Source organism: Lygodium microphyllum, chromosome 3 (genome assembly GCF_053477565.2).
Source record: "Lygodium microphyllum isolate KBCC chromosome 3, Lygodium_microphyllum_v1.1.10, whole genome shotgun sequence".
Classification (NCBI taxonomy): Eukaryota; Viridiplantae; Streptophyta; class Polypodiopsida; order Schizaeales; family Lygodiaceae; genus Lygodium; species Lygodium microphyllum.
The window spans coordinates 187,155,325-187,170,452 of NC_141137.1; the positions used below are offsets into that span (position 1 = coordinate 187,155,325).

At 39.8% G+C, this 15,128-nt stretch overlaps 1 pseudogene; it reads left to right on the forward strand.

The window, feature by feature from the left end:
- Window positions 1-5,016: 5,016 nt before the first annotated feature.
- Window positions 5,017-10,482, forward strand: LOC148039308 (25S ribosomal RNA; annotated as a pseudogene).
- Window positions 10,483-15,128: the final 4,646 nt, after the last annotated feature.

Below are 15,128 nucleotides of genomic sequence, written 5' to 3' on the forward strand. Positions count from 1 at the left end.
TCTGTCGTGAAGACAATGCATAGTTTCCTTGCTGCAACTTACCACTGCGAATATCATCTTTCTTAGCATAACATTGGGCTGCAATATGACCTATTTTGCCACAGTAGTGACATACAATACCAGAGTTGTTAGAACCTCTGTTCTGCTATCCACCTCTTTCTCTAAAGCTCCCCCTACCTCTAAAGTTACCACGACCTCCTGAAACCTGCATATCGCCAAATTGCTGATTCAATCTGTTTTGCTGGTTATCACTACCACGTCCTGTACCACGGCCTCTTGAAGAGAACCTGCCACGTCCCCTTCTTGAACTAGAGTAGAAAGTTTGGACCTGTTCACCACTTCTTTCAGATGTTTCACTCTGCATGTTGATCTCTTCAGTGATCATAAGGGAGACGAACTCATCGAAATTTGGAAATGGCTTTCTGACATATACGGAAGTTACAAAAAACTTCCAAGCCTTTTCATTGTTAAGTCCACCCAAGGTAGACGACACCAAATCATCATCATCGGGCATTGCATCAATCGCTGCCAATGCATCTGCAATGCTCCTTACCTTCAGTGCATACTCATTGATAGACATCTTTCCTTTCTTCAAGGTATTCAACTCTTGCTTGAATTGATTCTTTCGTGCCTTTGTATTTACGGAAAACATACTTTCAAGTATGGTCCAAGCTACATATGAATTCTCTGCATTTCTAATATGTCCCAGCATATTATTGTTAATTACTATAGATAGCCAATACATGATCTTCTTGTCTTTTGCATTCCATTCCTTCCGTGCCTTTGTCTCTTCTGCAGTTGGAGGATCACTCACCTCCGGCTTCTTTTCTTCACCTAAAACAAACTTGTAGAGGCCTTTTCCAATAAGGAAGTTCCTGACACGGAACTTCCATGAAGGGTAGTTGTTCTTGTCGAGCTTCTCAATGATGGGGCTTCCACTATTCTCTACCATTATCATAAAACTAATACCAAACATCAAGCAAATCTTCTGCAACCCTCGACTTGTAGTGCACAGCAATACACTAGACAGCCTTATTTACTGTCTGCTCAACAATACATGTAATTTGCAACCCGTTTGTAGATAAACCTGGTGTTTTCTTCCTGCAAACACCTCAACAATTACAGATTCGCAATATGTAACCTGCACACCCACTTTCGGTCAAAACAGCACCTTGAAACAGCTGTCCACAACCTTGCGGCTCTAAAACGAGGCTTGAAACGGCCTCAGATGCCCAAAATAATTGCGGGAAAGCCCTTAGGGACGTATCTGTAGAATAGACAATGCTCTTTACACACACCAAATCTCACTACAATCTGATATTTTTGCTATGCCCTGCTTCCGATGCCTCCATAGGCAATATCCAAGAGAAAGAGTAGAAGGATGGGAGAGCTTCTTAACCGTGGCTTTCTTGCTCCAACCTTGCTTCTTCTCCTTCACTTTAGCCTTCAAAATCAGTCTCTCTTAGTGGCGCGGCTTTGATACTATGTCAAGAATCGCATGGTGGGGGGACTTGCTCAAGATGCTGTGCCGAACACACATAGAATGCATAAGAAGGAGAAGATCACTCAAGAGAAAAGAAGAGAGATGGAGGCCAAAACATTTTCTTGCTAGTTTCTTCTTCTTCTTCCACACTCTTTACAATGTACACAAAGTATAGATAAGATACAACATAAAGGAAAGTGGCATACTAAGTCAAACAATGCATAACCGACTACACTAGTCGACTGGCGCTATAACTATGCTAGCTGTAAATAGGTGTAACAACCTGAATATAATAAGTAATGAGTCAGTGGCCATGTGAGAGTCATAATGACCACCGACGTGCTAGGTGTAGATGTATGGACCCATCTAACCAGGCAGTCCATCATCAATGTCCGCATGTGTTGAGCTTGTCATCTCAACATTTAGTTTTAGACTTTGTTAGGAATCACCAATTCTACCCTCCAACAATGGAATTCGATTGATATTTGACATGCATGATGAATATATACTTTCTGAATTATTTGATTGTATTTTTTTACAAGCGCAATGAAATGAGGATAAGAGGGAAGAGGAGATAGAGAGAGGAATGTGCATTCAAGGAGATGGTATATAGGCATTCACTCAATTGCAATACTGTAAGATGTGTAAAAAAAGAGGGAGGAATGTGCAAGTGAAAGAGATTATGTATAGGCATTTGCTCAATTAAAGTACTACAAGATGTGTAAGTAAAGCATATGCAAACTATATAAGGAGGGATTGAGTGTAGAAACATGCACGCATGTGAATGTATATGTGCACACTAGATTGAGTAACAATGAGGTAATATTATTGTCTCAATATTAACTATTCAAACAATGTGAGAAACAATAGATATCACACGTTATTACAAAAAGTGTAGCAAATTGTGTGATATTGTATCCTCTTGTAGTAAGTCCACACAATAATGCTCAATTGAAAGTAGTGAAAACATGTGTGATGTAGCTTCCCTTATGTGTGCACAATGGAAGTGCTATATCGGGATGTAATAGCAAATCATGCACATAAAAGTGAGATGTATGTGAATGTATATATGGATGTGGGAGTAACAATATGATATTCTTTTCATCCTAATATTAACAACTAAAAGCGTCTAAGAGATTGAACCTCGTGCAAACCTTCGCCTTGCAAAATTAAGAGGGTTGTAAAAAACGGATGGATGACCCTTGTAAAATTTAGAGGGGGGAGAGAGAGAAGTTGCTAATTGAGAGAGAGTGTGTGTGTGTATATGTGTGTGTGCGTGTAAGAGGGAGAGAAAGAGAGAAGTTGCTATTTGAGAGAGAGAGAGAATGTGTGTGCATGTGTTTGTGAGCAATACAAGGAGAGAGAGAGAGAGAGAGAGAGAGAGAGAGAGAGAGTGTGTGTGTGTGTGTGTGTAAGAGAGAGAGAAAGAGAGGAGTTGCTATTTGAGAGAGAGAGAGAGTAAAGTAGAGTAGTTTATTATCATCCCCAGAAAGCCACATTATGATCCATGGGACCTTTCCAGATATACAATGATTCTCCTCCCCCATGGTAGAAAAGGGGAGCTATGGTGAAAGAACGATCTATGCAGCGTGGTTCTCTCGAAAGTGTAACATGTGGGTGATGAGAGCCCCTAACTTTGATATATGAGTAGTGGTCAAAATCTAGTGAAGTGTCCCCTGTAAAGGGATATCAAAGTCAACCCGTATGTGTGCATATGCTCGGCATGCCATAATCATGTGCTCCTCTGATTCTACACTATGTAGTCCACACAACTTGCATAACCTTTGTCTCTCTTGTCTATCCACTCCATGCACCTGTCTCGATCAATAAAGCATGTGATTGAGTTTGAAGTTGTGCAATACTGCGTATAAATACCACTGAGAACGGGTTGGATATATATGGCTACATGTGTGCCTCTGGTTGCATGTAGGATTTCCAACATGAAGGATAGATATGCATACTGTAATAAGCAAGTTTTCCATTTGCTCCCTTTCTGTGATGTTTTGCTTGATATGCTCGTAAGAGGTCTGATTGAAATGTGTCCATGCATATATATTTGGAGGCCATATCTAGATATCTATCCACTCCCCACCCTTTAAACCATTTTCACATATCTAGCACCCATTTTGTTGAAACCACTTTACTTTTCCACGTTTTTTGTAGGTGTGTGCTAGTATTCCATGCCTATTTGGGGAGCCTACTATCATCCGTTTGACATACTCAGGTGGCATATCTCAATACTCGGATCATAGCATGTACCTCAATTGGCCAACAACCAGTTCCCAAAAGCATAAGTACATATGGTGTGGTGCTTTTGATGCCCAAATGTCTACGAATAAAATATTTTTGTAGCTTCTCAATGTCATTCCATGCAAATGAGAAGATGCTCCCCCCCACACTTCCACTCCATATAATACTGTTTGTAGAAATATGCACAAAAAATCATACAACATATGGTGAGTGTAAGAGGGAGAAAGTGAGAACTTGCTGATTGAGAGAGAGGGGGGGAGAAAGAGAGAGATTGCTACATGGAACTATGATTGATAGATAGATAGATGGAGAGAGAGAGAGAGAGAGAGAGAGAGAGAGAGAGAGAGAGAGATGGATATTCACTATATTAAGGCAATACGTGCATGTGGTTGGATACCCTTGCATTTATCTGTTGATTATTTTGATCAATTGAGGATAGTTGCTTTTTAACCCCTCAAAAATGTTATAACAATTATAATAAATTATAAGAAAATAAGAGGATGATTTATTTTATTAGTTGTTTTTTTATTTTTAACATCTTTTGGTTATTGCATGATTGTAACTTGTTGGGGTAGGGCTACATATGACATTGGTTATTAAATGGCATAGACTAATATGATTTGTGTTTAGCATGGTAGATTATTAGGATAAGATATGATATTTTAAGAGTATGTATGATGCGCAAAGTATATTTAATTATTGGGTGCTCGAGTAGTATAAAATTGTTATATTTTGAATGAACTCCTTGTAGTATTATGGTTCTATGTACACAAGTGCGAGTGGACTATCTGAAGGCTAAATGTCAGGACCTATAACGGGCTGCACACTGGTTATAGGTACTAGCCAGGCCTCTATAACACAATTCGCATTGTCTCTCCCCTCGTCGGAGTCAGGAAATAGTGGGTGAGGCCATGCTTTGAGGTCATCCCAAAGACCATGCGGGTGGGGGAGGAAGGAGGGACGCCTTTGACCTCACTCCCTTGCTTAGGGTGACCCCCCTCCATCGTGCCAGTTGTTCGAGCATGTTTCCACCTTGATAAACCTTTTTCCCATCCCCACACATGGGGGTGGAAACTAGGAACTTAAGATACCTTATCTTGTTTGAGATTCCTCCCCTCGGGAGAATTGAATAATAAAATGCAACAACTCTCAGCAACGGATATCTTGGCTCTTGCAGTGACGAAGAATATAGTGAAATGTGATACATAGTATGAATTGCAAAATTCCGTGAATCATCGAGTCTTTGAATGCAACTTGCACCTATGGCTCATGCAAGGGTATGCCTACTTTAGCATCCCTAGCATCCCCACACCCTACTTTAGCATATCACTAAGTGGAGGAAAAGAAACTAACTAGGATTTCCCTAGTAGTAGTAAGTGAATTAGAAAGAGCCTAGCTTGGAAATCGTGCATCTTTTTTGTGTGAATCGTAGTATGGAGAGGCGTCCTTTGTGATGGACCAAGCCCAAGTCCCCCTAGAAAGGGGTGCCAAAGAGGGTGAGAGCCTTGTCGAGCTCAGACCCTATCACTCCACGATGTGACATTGATGAGTCCGGCTATTTGGGAATGCAGCCCTAAGTGGGTGGTAAAATCTGTTCAAGGCTAAAATATGGGCAAGAGACATATAGTAAATGAGTATCGTGAGAGAAAAATGAAAAGAACTCTGAAAAGAGAGTTAAAAAGTGCTTGAAATTGCTAGGAGGGAAGCAAATGGAGGGTGTAGGTGCACCTCGGTTGGATGTGGAATGCTATGATTTTGGTCCACTACTCAATGCAAGACGCTGGTTAGGGTGGACCAGCATAGCAAGACAAGAGCGGGCTTTAGATGACCTAATGGTGACATCGTATCAATCAAGGAACGAAGTGTGTGCCACTTGTGGCAGGCTCTGCACCTGCACGCTTGGCACGGTGTCGCTTTGGGTTTTCCATCTAACCTGTCTTGAAACATGGACCAAGTCTAACATGTATGTAAGTCAGTGGTGGTGGATGACAAACCCACAAAGGCGCAAGGAATCTGACAAGTGGGATCCCCTTTATGGGATGCATCATTGACCAACCATGATCTTCTGTGACAGGTTTGAGTGGGAGCATACCTGTTGGGATCCATAAGATGGTGAACTGTGCTTGAGCAAGGCAAGGCAAGAGAAAACTCTAATGGAGGCTCATAGCGATACTAATGTGCAAATCATTCGTCAGACTTGGGTATAGGTGCGAAAGACTAATCAAACTGTCTAGTATTTAGTTCCCTTCAAAGTTTCCCTTAGGATAGTTGGAGCTCCTAGTAGTTTTATTAGGTAAAGTGAATGATTAGAGGCATCGAGGGTGAAACACCCTTGACCTATTCTCAAAATTTAAATAGGTAAGTGAGAGCGGATTTTAAAGACCGTTAAAGTGCAGGAAAGACGCGGAGAATAGCAAATTTAAGGTGGGAATTGGACCTCGTTGTTGGAAGCAATAAAGACAGATCTTGCAATTTTTATGAGCCATGAAAGATAGGATTTCAAAGTAGTTTCAAAGAGCACTTGTAGATTTATCATAATTTTTCAAGACACTAGATTGAGCCAAAGAAAGTGGCTAGCAGTGCAGGACCCCAAGTCGGACATGCAAAAATTTTCAGAGGTCAAACCACCGGACGGGCATTATGAAGGCCAAAAAAAGGGCCAAAGTTAAAAAACTTTGGGGCATGGGCATTGTTTGGGGGGCCTTGGGGCCGCAATTTTAAAATTAATCGTGATTATGGGGGAGGGCATTGTTTCAAATCAGTGCCAGCTAGAACGTGCCGCCCCCCCTCCACAAGGTGATAATTTATGTGAGAGGCATTGGGGAGGCTACAAACAACTAATGCAACAGATCCCAGCCATGATCTTCCTGATTTTTTCGCTCCCAATTGCTGCCTTTGCCTTGCGAAATGGCTGTCTAATCAGAGAGAACAAAACCTAGTATTTCTCTCTCCTCCATCTCTCTCCTCCAAGAGGCACTTCACACATAGAAAATAAAGAAGAGAATGTGATGAAGGATGCTTGTCCTGGTGTGGACCGGATTGCTCCAAGATCAAAAGGAGGATGAGAGGCAATGTCTAGCAATGTCTAGGAACTGATGAGGGGTCCATTGGCTTCTGAAAACCATTTCATAAAAAAACGCAACACCCAAATAGGCGGTATGCTTAATTTTTACAAAGAAAATTGCATTGTTTTGATATTTGTTGGCTTTAATGATGTGCTCATGGAAAGAAAATTTGTATAAATTATATCTGAAGTATGTTTGAGGACTATGTGTCAACTTGTGGCAAGCTTCATGCTTAGTTTTAGTCATCTGTATCTTACTAAAGATTTCTACTTTTTAGCCAACAAATCTTAAGACAATCATTAAAAAATCACAGCTTCATGCCTAGTTTTGAAAGTTATCTTGCAAAAGTGTAGTTTTTCTCTAGTAAGCCTTAAGAGAATCACTAAGGAGAATTGAAGCAATAGCCAAATGGGTGAGAAAAAGAGCAAAGAATATATTGTGAACAAATGTTATGTTCCTTTCAAAATGTGAAAGTAATAAGTATAAAAAGGAGCAAAGAATATATTGTGAATAAATGTTATGTTCCTTTCAAAATGTGAAAGCAATAAGTATAAAAAGGAGCAAAATTTAGTAACAAGCACTAAATGAAAATCAAGTTGCACAAGACAAAGTAAGATCTCTACATGCACTGCAAATCTTATATAAAAAAGATAATTTTTGTAACCATTCTATTCCATATTTAGGCAAAAAGACCCATCAATCTTTAAAAATTCAAGTAAAGACCACCAAAAAAGGACCCATCAATCTTAAAAACATGTCAATATTTTCCTTAGAACCAACAAAATCTTCCTATATAAATATTTAAATGTTAATTTTCATATAACTTCACTAGGCACTCAGCACCTCTAGCTTTAGGCCAATGCTTCACACTAGTGTTACTAACAATTAAAGCATTTCACATCCTAAGACATGCTTCATGGGTAGTAGGGTTTACACATCATATTTTGGTACTATGGTTTGTACACAACACCAAATTATTTAAAAACAAAACGAGAGAGAGAGAGAGAGAGAGAGAGCTATATAACTAAATTTTATAAGAAAACTGAATAAGAAGATTGAGATATTCGATATCATAAAAATTAAAAACAAAACTTGATGAGAGTATCAAAGATACAGATCAAACAAGGGAAAATGATAATCATAGTACTTATTTAAAAGTAAATTATTACTATACATGCCTATAAAAATTAAAAACTATTAAGAATCACTATCCAATAGAATTGATAAAACTAAACTATTAATTTCTTTTTAATTATGTTAAAGAGAGAGAAAATGCAAAAATAGTTAACCCAATTTGCAACATATGGCATTTCATAAAAACACGCAACACGTAAATAAGTGGTGTGCTCAAGTTTTATAAAGAAAATTGCATTGTTTTGATGGTTGTTGGCTTTAATGACATATGCATGAAAAGAAAATTTGTATGAATCATGTTTGAAATATGTTTGAGGGTTGTATATGATAAAATATAAAACCCGTAGTTATACATAGTTGTATTTAATAATTTAAACTCGAAATGCATCATAAATGAAGAAAAATGAGGATTTCTTCCGTTTCGTGTTGGAAAATGGAATTCATATGGGATAAAAAACTGATAAAATCAGTGTTCACTCAACATGATCAGCAAGACACATAAATTTAAAAAAATTACACTTTTATGAATAAATAAATGAAAAAATAGGAAAATTTTAGTTTTTGTGCCTAAAAATTTAGGAAAAAATACATTTTTATGTTTGTGAATGTGTAACAAGACTAAAGTATGAGGATCAAGCCTTATCTCTATGTTAGAATATGTTTTTATCGATTTTTATATGAGAAATTACATGAAAATGAACGTTACACCCACCCAACAAATGCAAAACCTAAACGGTAGGAGGGAAGAGGGTTTGTGAAAGTGGTTAGTTGTTGAAAATGATTTAAATTCTGATCTATTTCTCTATGCATAATATATAGGATGCAATATCATTTGAGTTAAGGAGACTAGTATCACGAGGAAACTCAGTGCTAGTCTCTAGCAACCTTGCACGTATGATCAGTTGGAAAATCATTGAAGGTTTGTTTTAGCACTTCACCTAGCTCGTTAAAATGCTTAAGAACAATGGTCATCCACACTTGCATTGAGCATAACATGGTATCAAACCTGGATACATTGCAATTGTTTTTCAACCATTGACCTACCTGGAGTGTGTAAGAAAACCCAAGTTGTAGGGTAGATGAACGGTTTCTTAGCCTGGCAAGCTTGGTAAGGAAATATCAAAGCTCCTAGATCATTCAAAATATATAAGAGTGGAGATTGTTCGTATGTTCTTTATGTTAGAGCAATGCATCGAAGGGCCAATCCCCTAGGTATAGGAGAGCTGCAGTGGGGCCACGACATTTAGCCGGAGGGGTGCCTCCTTTATGTTTGTATTATGTTGGTGTACCACACCAAGATGTGTGGGATCTCCCTCTAAGGAGTAAGGAAGGGTAATTGTTGGAATACGTTCCACGACAAATCGTTGGAATATGCTGGCTAGTGCCTATAGCTAGTGTCGGGCCCATTTTCGGTCTTGACAATAATTGACCGAGGTTGCTTTGTTGAACCTTGGAATGAAATGCGAGCTCCAAGTGGGCCATGTTTGGTAAGTAGAACTGGCATTATGGAATGAATCAAAAGTTGACTTATGGTGTTGTGATGCACACTAATCTAGATCCCACAAAGGGTGTTGATTGATTGCATGATGATGGTCATGGAAGTCAAAATCCGCTAAGGAGTGTGTAACAACTCACTTCTCAAATCAACTAGCCTTGAAAATGGATGACACTAAAGCATGCAGCCTGTACCTAGTCATTGAGGTGAGTACAAGGCCTTGATGAGTTGGAGAGCGTGGGGGTTGTGGTGTAGCTCTAAGCATGAACGTGAGTCAAATTTTCCCTATGGAACTGGTACAGACAAGGGGAATCCAACTATTTTATTAAAACAAAGAATTGTGATGGTCCTTGCAGATGTTGATGCAATGTAATTTCTGCCTAGTGCTCTAAACTTTAAAGTGAAAAAATTCAAATAAGTGCGGGTAAATGGCGAGAGTAACTATGAATCTCTTAAGGTAGCCAAATGCCTCATCATCTAATTAGTGACATGCATGAATGGGTTAATGAGATTCCCAATGTCCCTATCTACTATCTAGCGAAACCATAGGCAAGGGAATGGACTTACAAGAATCAATGCAAGGAAAGAAGACCTTGTGGAGCTGACTTTGTGAAATGACTCGAGAGGTCTAGAGAATAAGTGGGAGCCATTGGTGCAAGTGAAATACCACTACCTTTAACTTTTTTTTACTTACTTCGTGAGGTGGAGGCGGGCCTCCGCCCTTGCTTCTGGTCTTAAGGTGTGCTCGCATACCAATCTAGGTAGAAGACATTGTCAAGTGGAGAGCTTGGCTAGGGTGGCACATCTATTAAAAGATAATGTAGGTGTCCTAAGATCATCTCAACAAGAACAAAAATCTCATGTGGAACAAAAGGATAAAAGCTCATTTGATTTTTATTTTCAGGCCAAATAAAAACTATGAAAGCATGGCCTATCAATCCTTTAGTATTTTGGAATTTGAAGTTGGGAGGTGTCAAAAAAGTTACCACAGAGATAACTGGCTTGTAAGTAGTAACTAATAATTAGAAACTAATTCACCGTTAATTTTAAATAGTTATAAATTAGAAATTAGTTTTTTAAATTAATTTATGATTCATTAATTATTAATTACTTCAAAAATGTGTGTGTGTGTGTGTGTGTGTGTGTGTATATATATAAAGAGAGAGAGAGAGAGAGAGAGAGAGAGAGAGAGAGAGAGAGAGAGAGAGTAGAGTAGTTTATTATCATCCATGGAAGGCCAAATTATGACCCATGGGACCTTTCCACATATACAATGATTCTCCTCCCCCTGTTAGGAAAGGATAGCTACGTTGAAAGAACGATCTATGCAGCGTGGTTCTCCCGAAAGCGTAACATGCGGGTGATGAGAGCCCCTAGCTTCGATGTAGGAGTAGTGGTCACAAACTAGTGAAGTGGCCCTCATAAAGGGATATCAAAGTCAGCCCGTATGTGTGAATATGCTTGGCATGTCATAATCATGTGCTCCTCCGATACTACACTCTGTAGTCCACACAGCTTGGATAACCTCATCTATCTTGCTTGTCCACTCCATGCATCTATCTCGATCAATAAAGTGTGTGATTGAGTTCAAAGTCGTGCAATACTCTGTCTAAATACCATTGAGAGTGGGTTCACTATGTATGGCTGCACGTGTGCCTTTGCTTGCATGTAGGATTCCCAACATGAAGGATAGATATGCATAGTCTAATAAGCAAGTTTGCCATTTGCTCCCTTGCTTTGATGTTTTGCTTCATACACTCATAAGAGGTCTGATTGAAATGTGTCCATGCATATATCTTCGGATGCCATATCTAGATCTCTATCCACTCCCCACCCTTTAAACCATTTTCACATATCCAGCACCTATCTTATTGAAAGCACTTTACTTTTCCATGTTTTCTATAAGCATGTGCTAGCATCCCATGCCCATTTGGGGAGCCTATTACCATCCATTTGATGTACTTGGGTGTCATATCTCAGTACTCGGATCATAGCATGTACCTCAATCGGCCGATGGCCAATTTCCAAAAGCAGGAGTACATATGGTGTGGTGCTTTTGATACCCAAATGTCTACAAATAAGAGCTTTCTGCAGCTTCTCAATGCCATTCCATGTAGATGAGGAGATGCTCCCTCCCCACACTTCCACTCCATATAATACCGTCTGTAGAGCATATGCATAAAAAATCATACAATGTATTTTCCAACATTTAGTATCTGTATGGCTACAGTCATTTTCAAAGTGATAATACTTACTTTTCCCTGCTGCTAATCGCCGCTTCACACATGTATGCCATCTCTGGTCTGCAAGTATCTCAATCTCCAAGTATTTGAAAGTAGATACTACCTCTATAGACTATCCCGCATAATGTCCTTTTGGTGGGGTCTTTGATTGCTTGGTGTGCACAACCACTAGCTTTGTTTTTTACACATTCACTGTCAAACCACTATCTTAACAAAACCATCAAACCACTATCTTGACAAAATTGTTCAAGAATCCTCATGAACTGCTGCATATGTTCCTCGGTATATGTAAAGAATACCACATCATTTGCATAAAGCATGGGAAAGATGGAAAACATATCAATATGCGGGCTTTTGGCTTCCTCTTCATTCATAGCCACGGGAAGTATTTCCTCTAGCTTATCAATGCATAAACCAAATAGTGTAGGGGAGAGCAGACAACCTTGTTTGACTCCCATATTATTCTCAAATACTTGTGGCAGCCTGTTGCGACCTCTGAGGTGGCACACCACTCATTGATATATCCTATCAATTCCCATGCATAGATAATTTGGGATCCCTAATTCTTGCATTCGTTTCCATAAGCCAACCCTTGGTACGGTGTTAAAAGCCTTCTTAAATACCACAAAACAACATTGCAATGTTGCTTCCTTAAGCTGACTCTCATCCATAAGCACATGTAAAGTAACCAAATGATCTATGGTGTTATGACCAGGGTAAAAACCTGCTTGTCCATAAGCTCATTTGTTATTACTTTCTGCCCACTTTCTCAATTGCATTTCCAGGATAGTGCTGAATAGCTTTGCTATGGCTGAAGTGACCATAATCGTGCGGTAGTTTGTGAGCAAATTGTGATCTCCTCCCTTATACAATATTTGTATCCAATTCTCCTGCCATTCTTGGGGAAAACCATATGCACAAGCATGATGTATCACATGCAAGATGCTCCTCATTGGGGGGAAATTTTTTTGACCCCCCTACAATTAACTGAATAGTTAATTAAATTAATTAGTTAGAACTTTTGTTAATAATTAATAATTAGTTAATTTTTAATAATTAGTTTAAAGATAAATAAATAAAATAAGTAATAATTATTAAATATTGATTACTTTATTAATTAATAATTAGTTCAAAATAATGATTAATTAATAAAAAATTATTGATGATTAATAATTAGTTAATAATTGATACTTAGTTAATTATTAGTTAATAATTAATCATTAGTTTAAAAATAGTTAACTAGTTAGTTTAGTAATTATAAGTTGAATATTTCTCCGCCTGAGAAAGGACTAATCTGGTGTGACCATTAGTCGAGCCAAAATCCACTCTTGCTAGGAAGAATGGGTCACCACGAGCCTCTTATTGGGGGCCTAGGACTTGTGACATTAATTTTCATTTGATAAGGAGCTATTGGACCCATTCTTGGTGAGAAAAAATTCACACATATTGCATGCTCTCTCTCTTTTTCCCCTCTCTCTCATCACTCTTTCTCTCTCTCCCCCCATTTTCTCTCTCCTTCACCTATAAAAGGATCCATCCCCCCTTTTCACATTGCGAATTGTTCCCATGAATCTCGATATGTGGCTCTATCTCTCTTTATCACTCCCTCACTCTCTCCCCTTTGTCTATAAAAGGACCCCCTCCCCTTGCAATTCATGTTCGTGTTTTCTATCCCTTACCCTTAGTATGGTTCTTTCTCTCTCCCTCCTCTCTCTCTCTCCACACCTCTCTCTCTCTCTCTTAGTCACACATACTCTCACCTTTCTATCCCATGCTTTCCCCCTCTCTCTCCATCTCTCTCCTCTCTCTCTCTCTCCCTCCCTCCCTCTCTCTCTCTTTCTCTCTCTCCCAATCTATCCCCACCTTCCTTCCTCTCTCTCTCTCTCTCTCTCCTCCTTCCTCCCTTTCACACACACACACACACACATACACACATCCCAATATGTCATCTCTTCCTCTCTCTCTCTCTCTCTCTCTCTCTCTCTCTCTCTCTCTCTCATCCCAATATGTCATGTCTCCCTCCCCCCAATCTATTCCTACCTCCTTCCTCACACACACACACACACACACACACACACACTCTCTCTCTCTCTCTCTCTCTCATGTCTTTATAGGAGAGTATGTACTTGGATTTTTTCCTACCTGACTCCCATGTTTACATATATCCAAATTAATGTTTGATGGGGAGAAATCAAGGAAACAATATATATGCAAGAAGCACCACAAGGATATGAACCTATAGCGACAGGCGTTAGTGATGATAAATAGTGGCGTCGCTATTTGTGTTGCTATTAGCATTGCATTTGCGATGCTAATTGTGACGCAAATAGTGACGGTACCCATAGCAAAAAAACGCGGGTCGAAACCCGAGCGCATCATTTTTCGCACATTCACGAAACAGATAGCGAGAGGGAGAGCGAACATCTTACTAAGACGGAGAGAAAGAGAGAAAGAAAGCTTCTCACCGCCGCCCCCGCTGCCATTCGCGAAGAAGAGGAGTAGGTGTATGGAGGGTGAAGAGGAGCCGTCGTCGTGAAGAGGAGCCGCCAAACCATTCTTCGATTCTTTACTGTGAGTGCATTGTCCATTCTTGCTTTGCTTTTGTGTTTTCTCTCTCTCTCTTGTTTTTTGTATAATTTATGTATATTGAGAGAGAGAGAGGAAATGAGAGAGAAAGAGAGGGAGAGGGAGAGGGAGGGAGAGGACATGAGAGAGGGAGAGGGAGAGGGAGGAAATGGGAGAGAGAGGGAGAGAGAAAGAGAGGGGGCGGGAGAGGGGGAGGGAGAGAAAATGAGAGAGGGAGAGTGAGTTTTCTTTCTCTCTTTACTTGTTTTTGGTATAAAATATGTGTATTGAGAGAGGGAGAGGAAATATGAGAGAAAGAGAGGGGGAGGGAGAGGAAATGAGAGAGCGAGAGAGAGAGGGAGGGAGAGACAGAGAGAGAGAAAGAGAGGGAGGGGGAGAGAGAGAGGGGGAGGGGGAGGGGGAGGGAGAGAAAATGAGAGAGGGAGAGGGAGTTTTCTCTCTCTCTTTTACTTGTTTTTGGTATATAAATTCATGTGTATTGAGAGAGGGAAAGGAAATCAGAGAGGAAACATTGGAGGTTCTCCCTCTGGCCATAACGGTGGTTCCTTGGCCATGAGTGGCTCTATTTTGACCTTGGAATTGTCCCTGGCGATGCCCTCTGCTAAGCTTGGGACACTCCCTCTTGAAGTGTTTGGGCTCGTTGCAATGGAAGCAACCTGGGTTGCGATCATTGCTTTGTGTTGGAACAAAGTTTTTGATAGCATTGACTCTAGCTTTCTTTCTTTGGCCCTGACATTGACCCTGTGCTCTCTTAGTCTGAGCCTTAGACATTCCCTTATTTTGATCCTTGTAAGGCCAAATCCTGTTGTTCCTTGGTTTGGTCTGCACCTCTTGTATTATTGGAGCAACTCAAATGAGTGCATCTTGTAGGT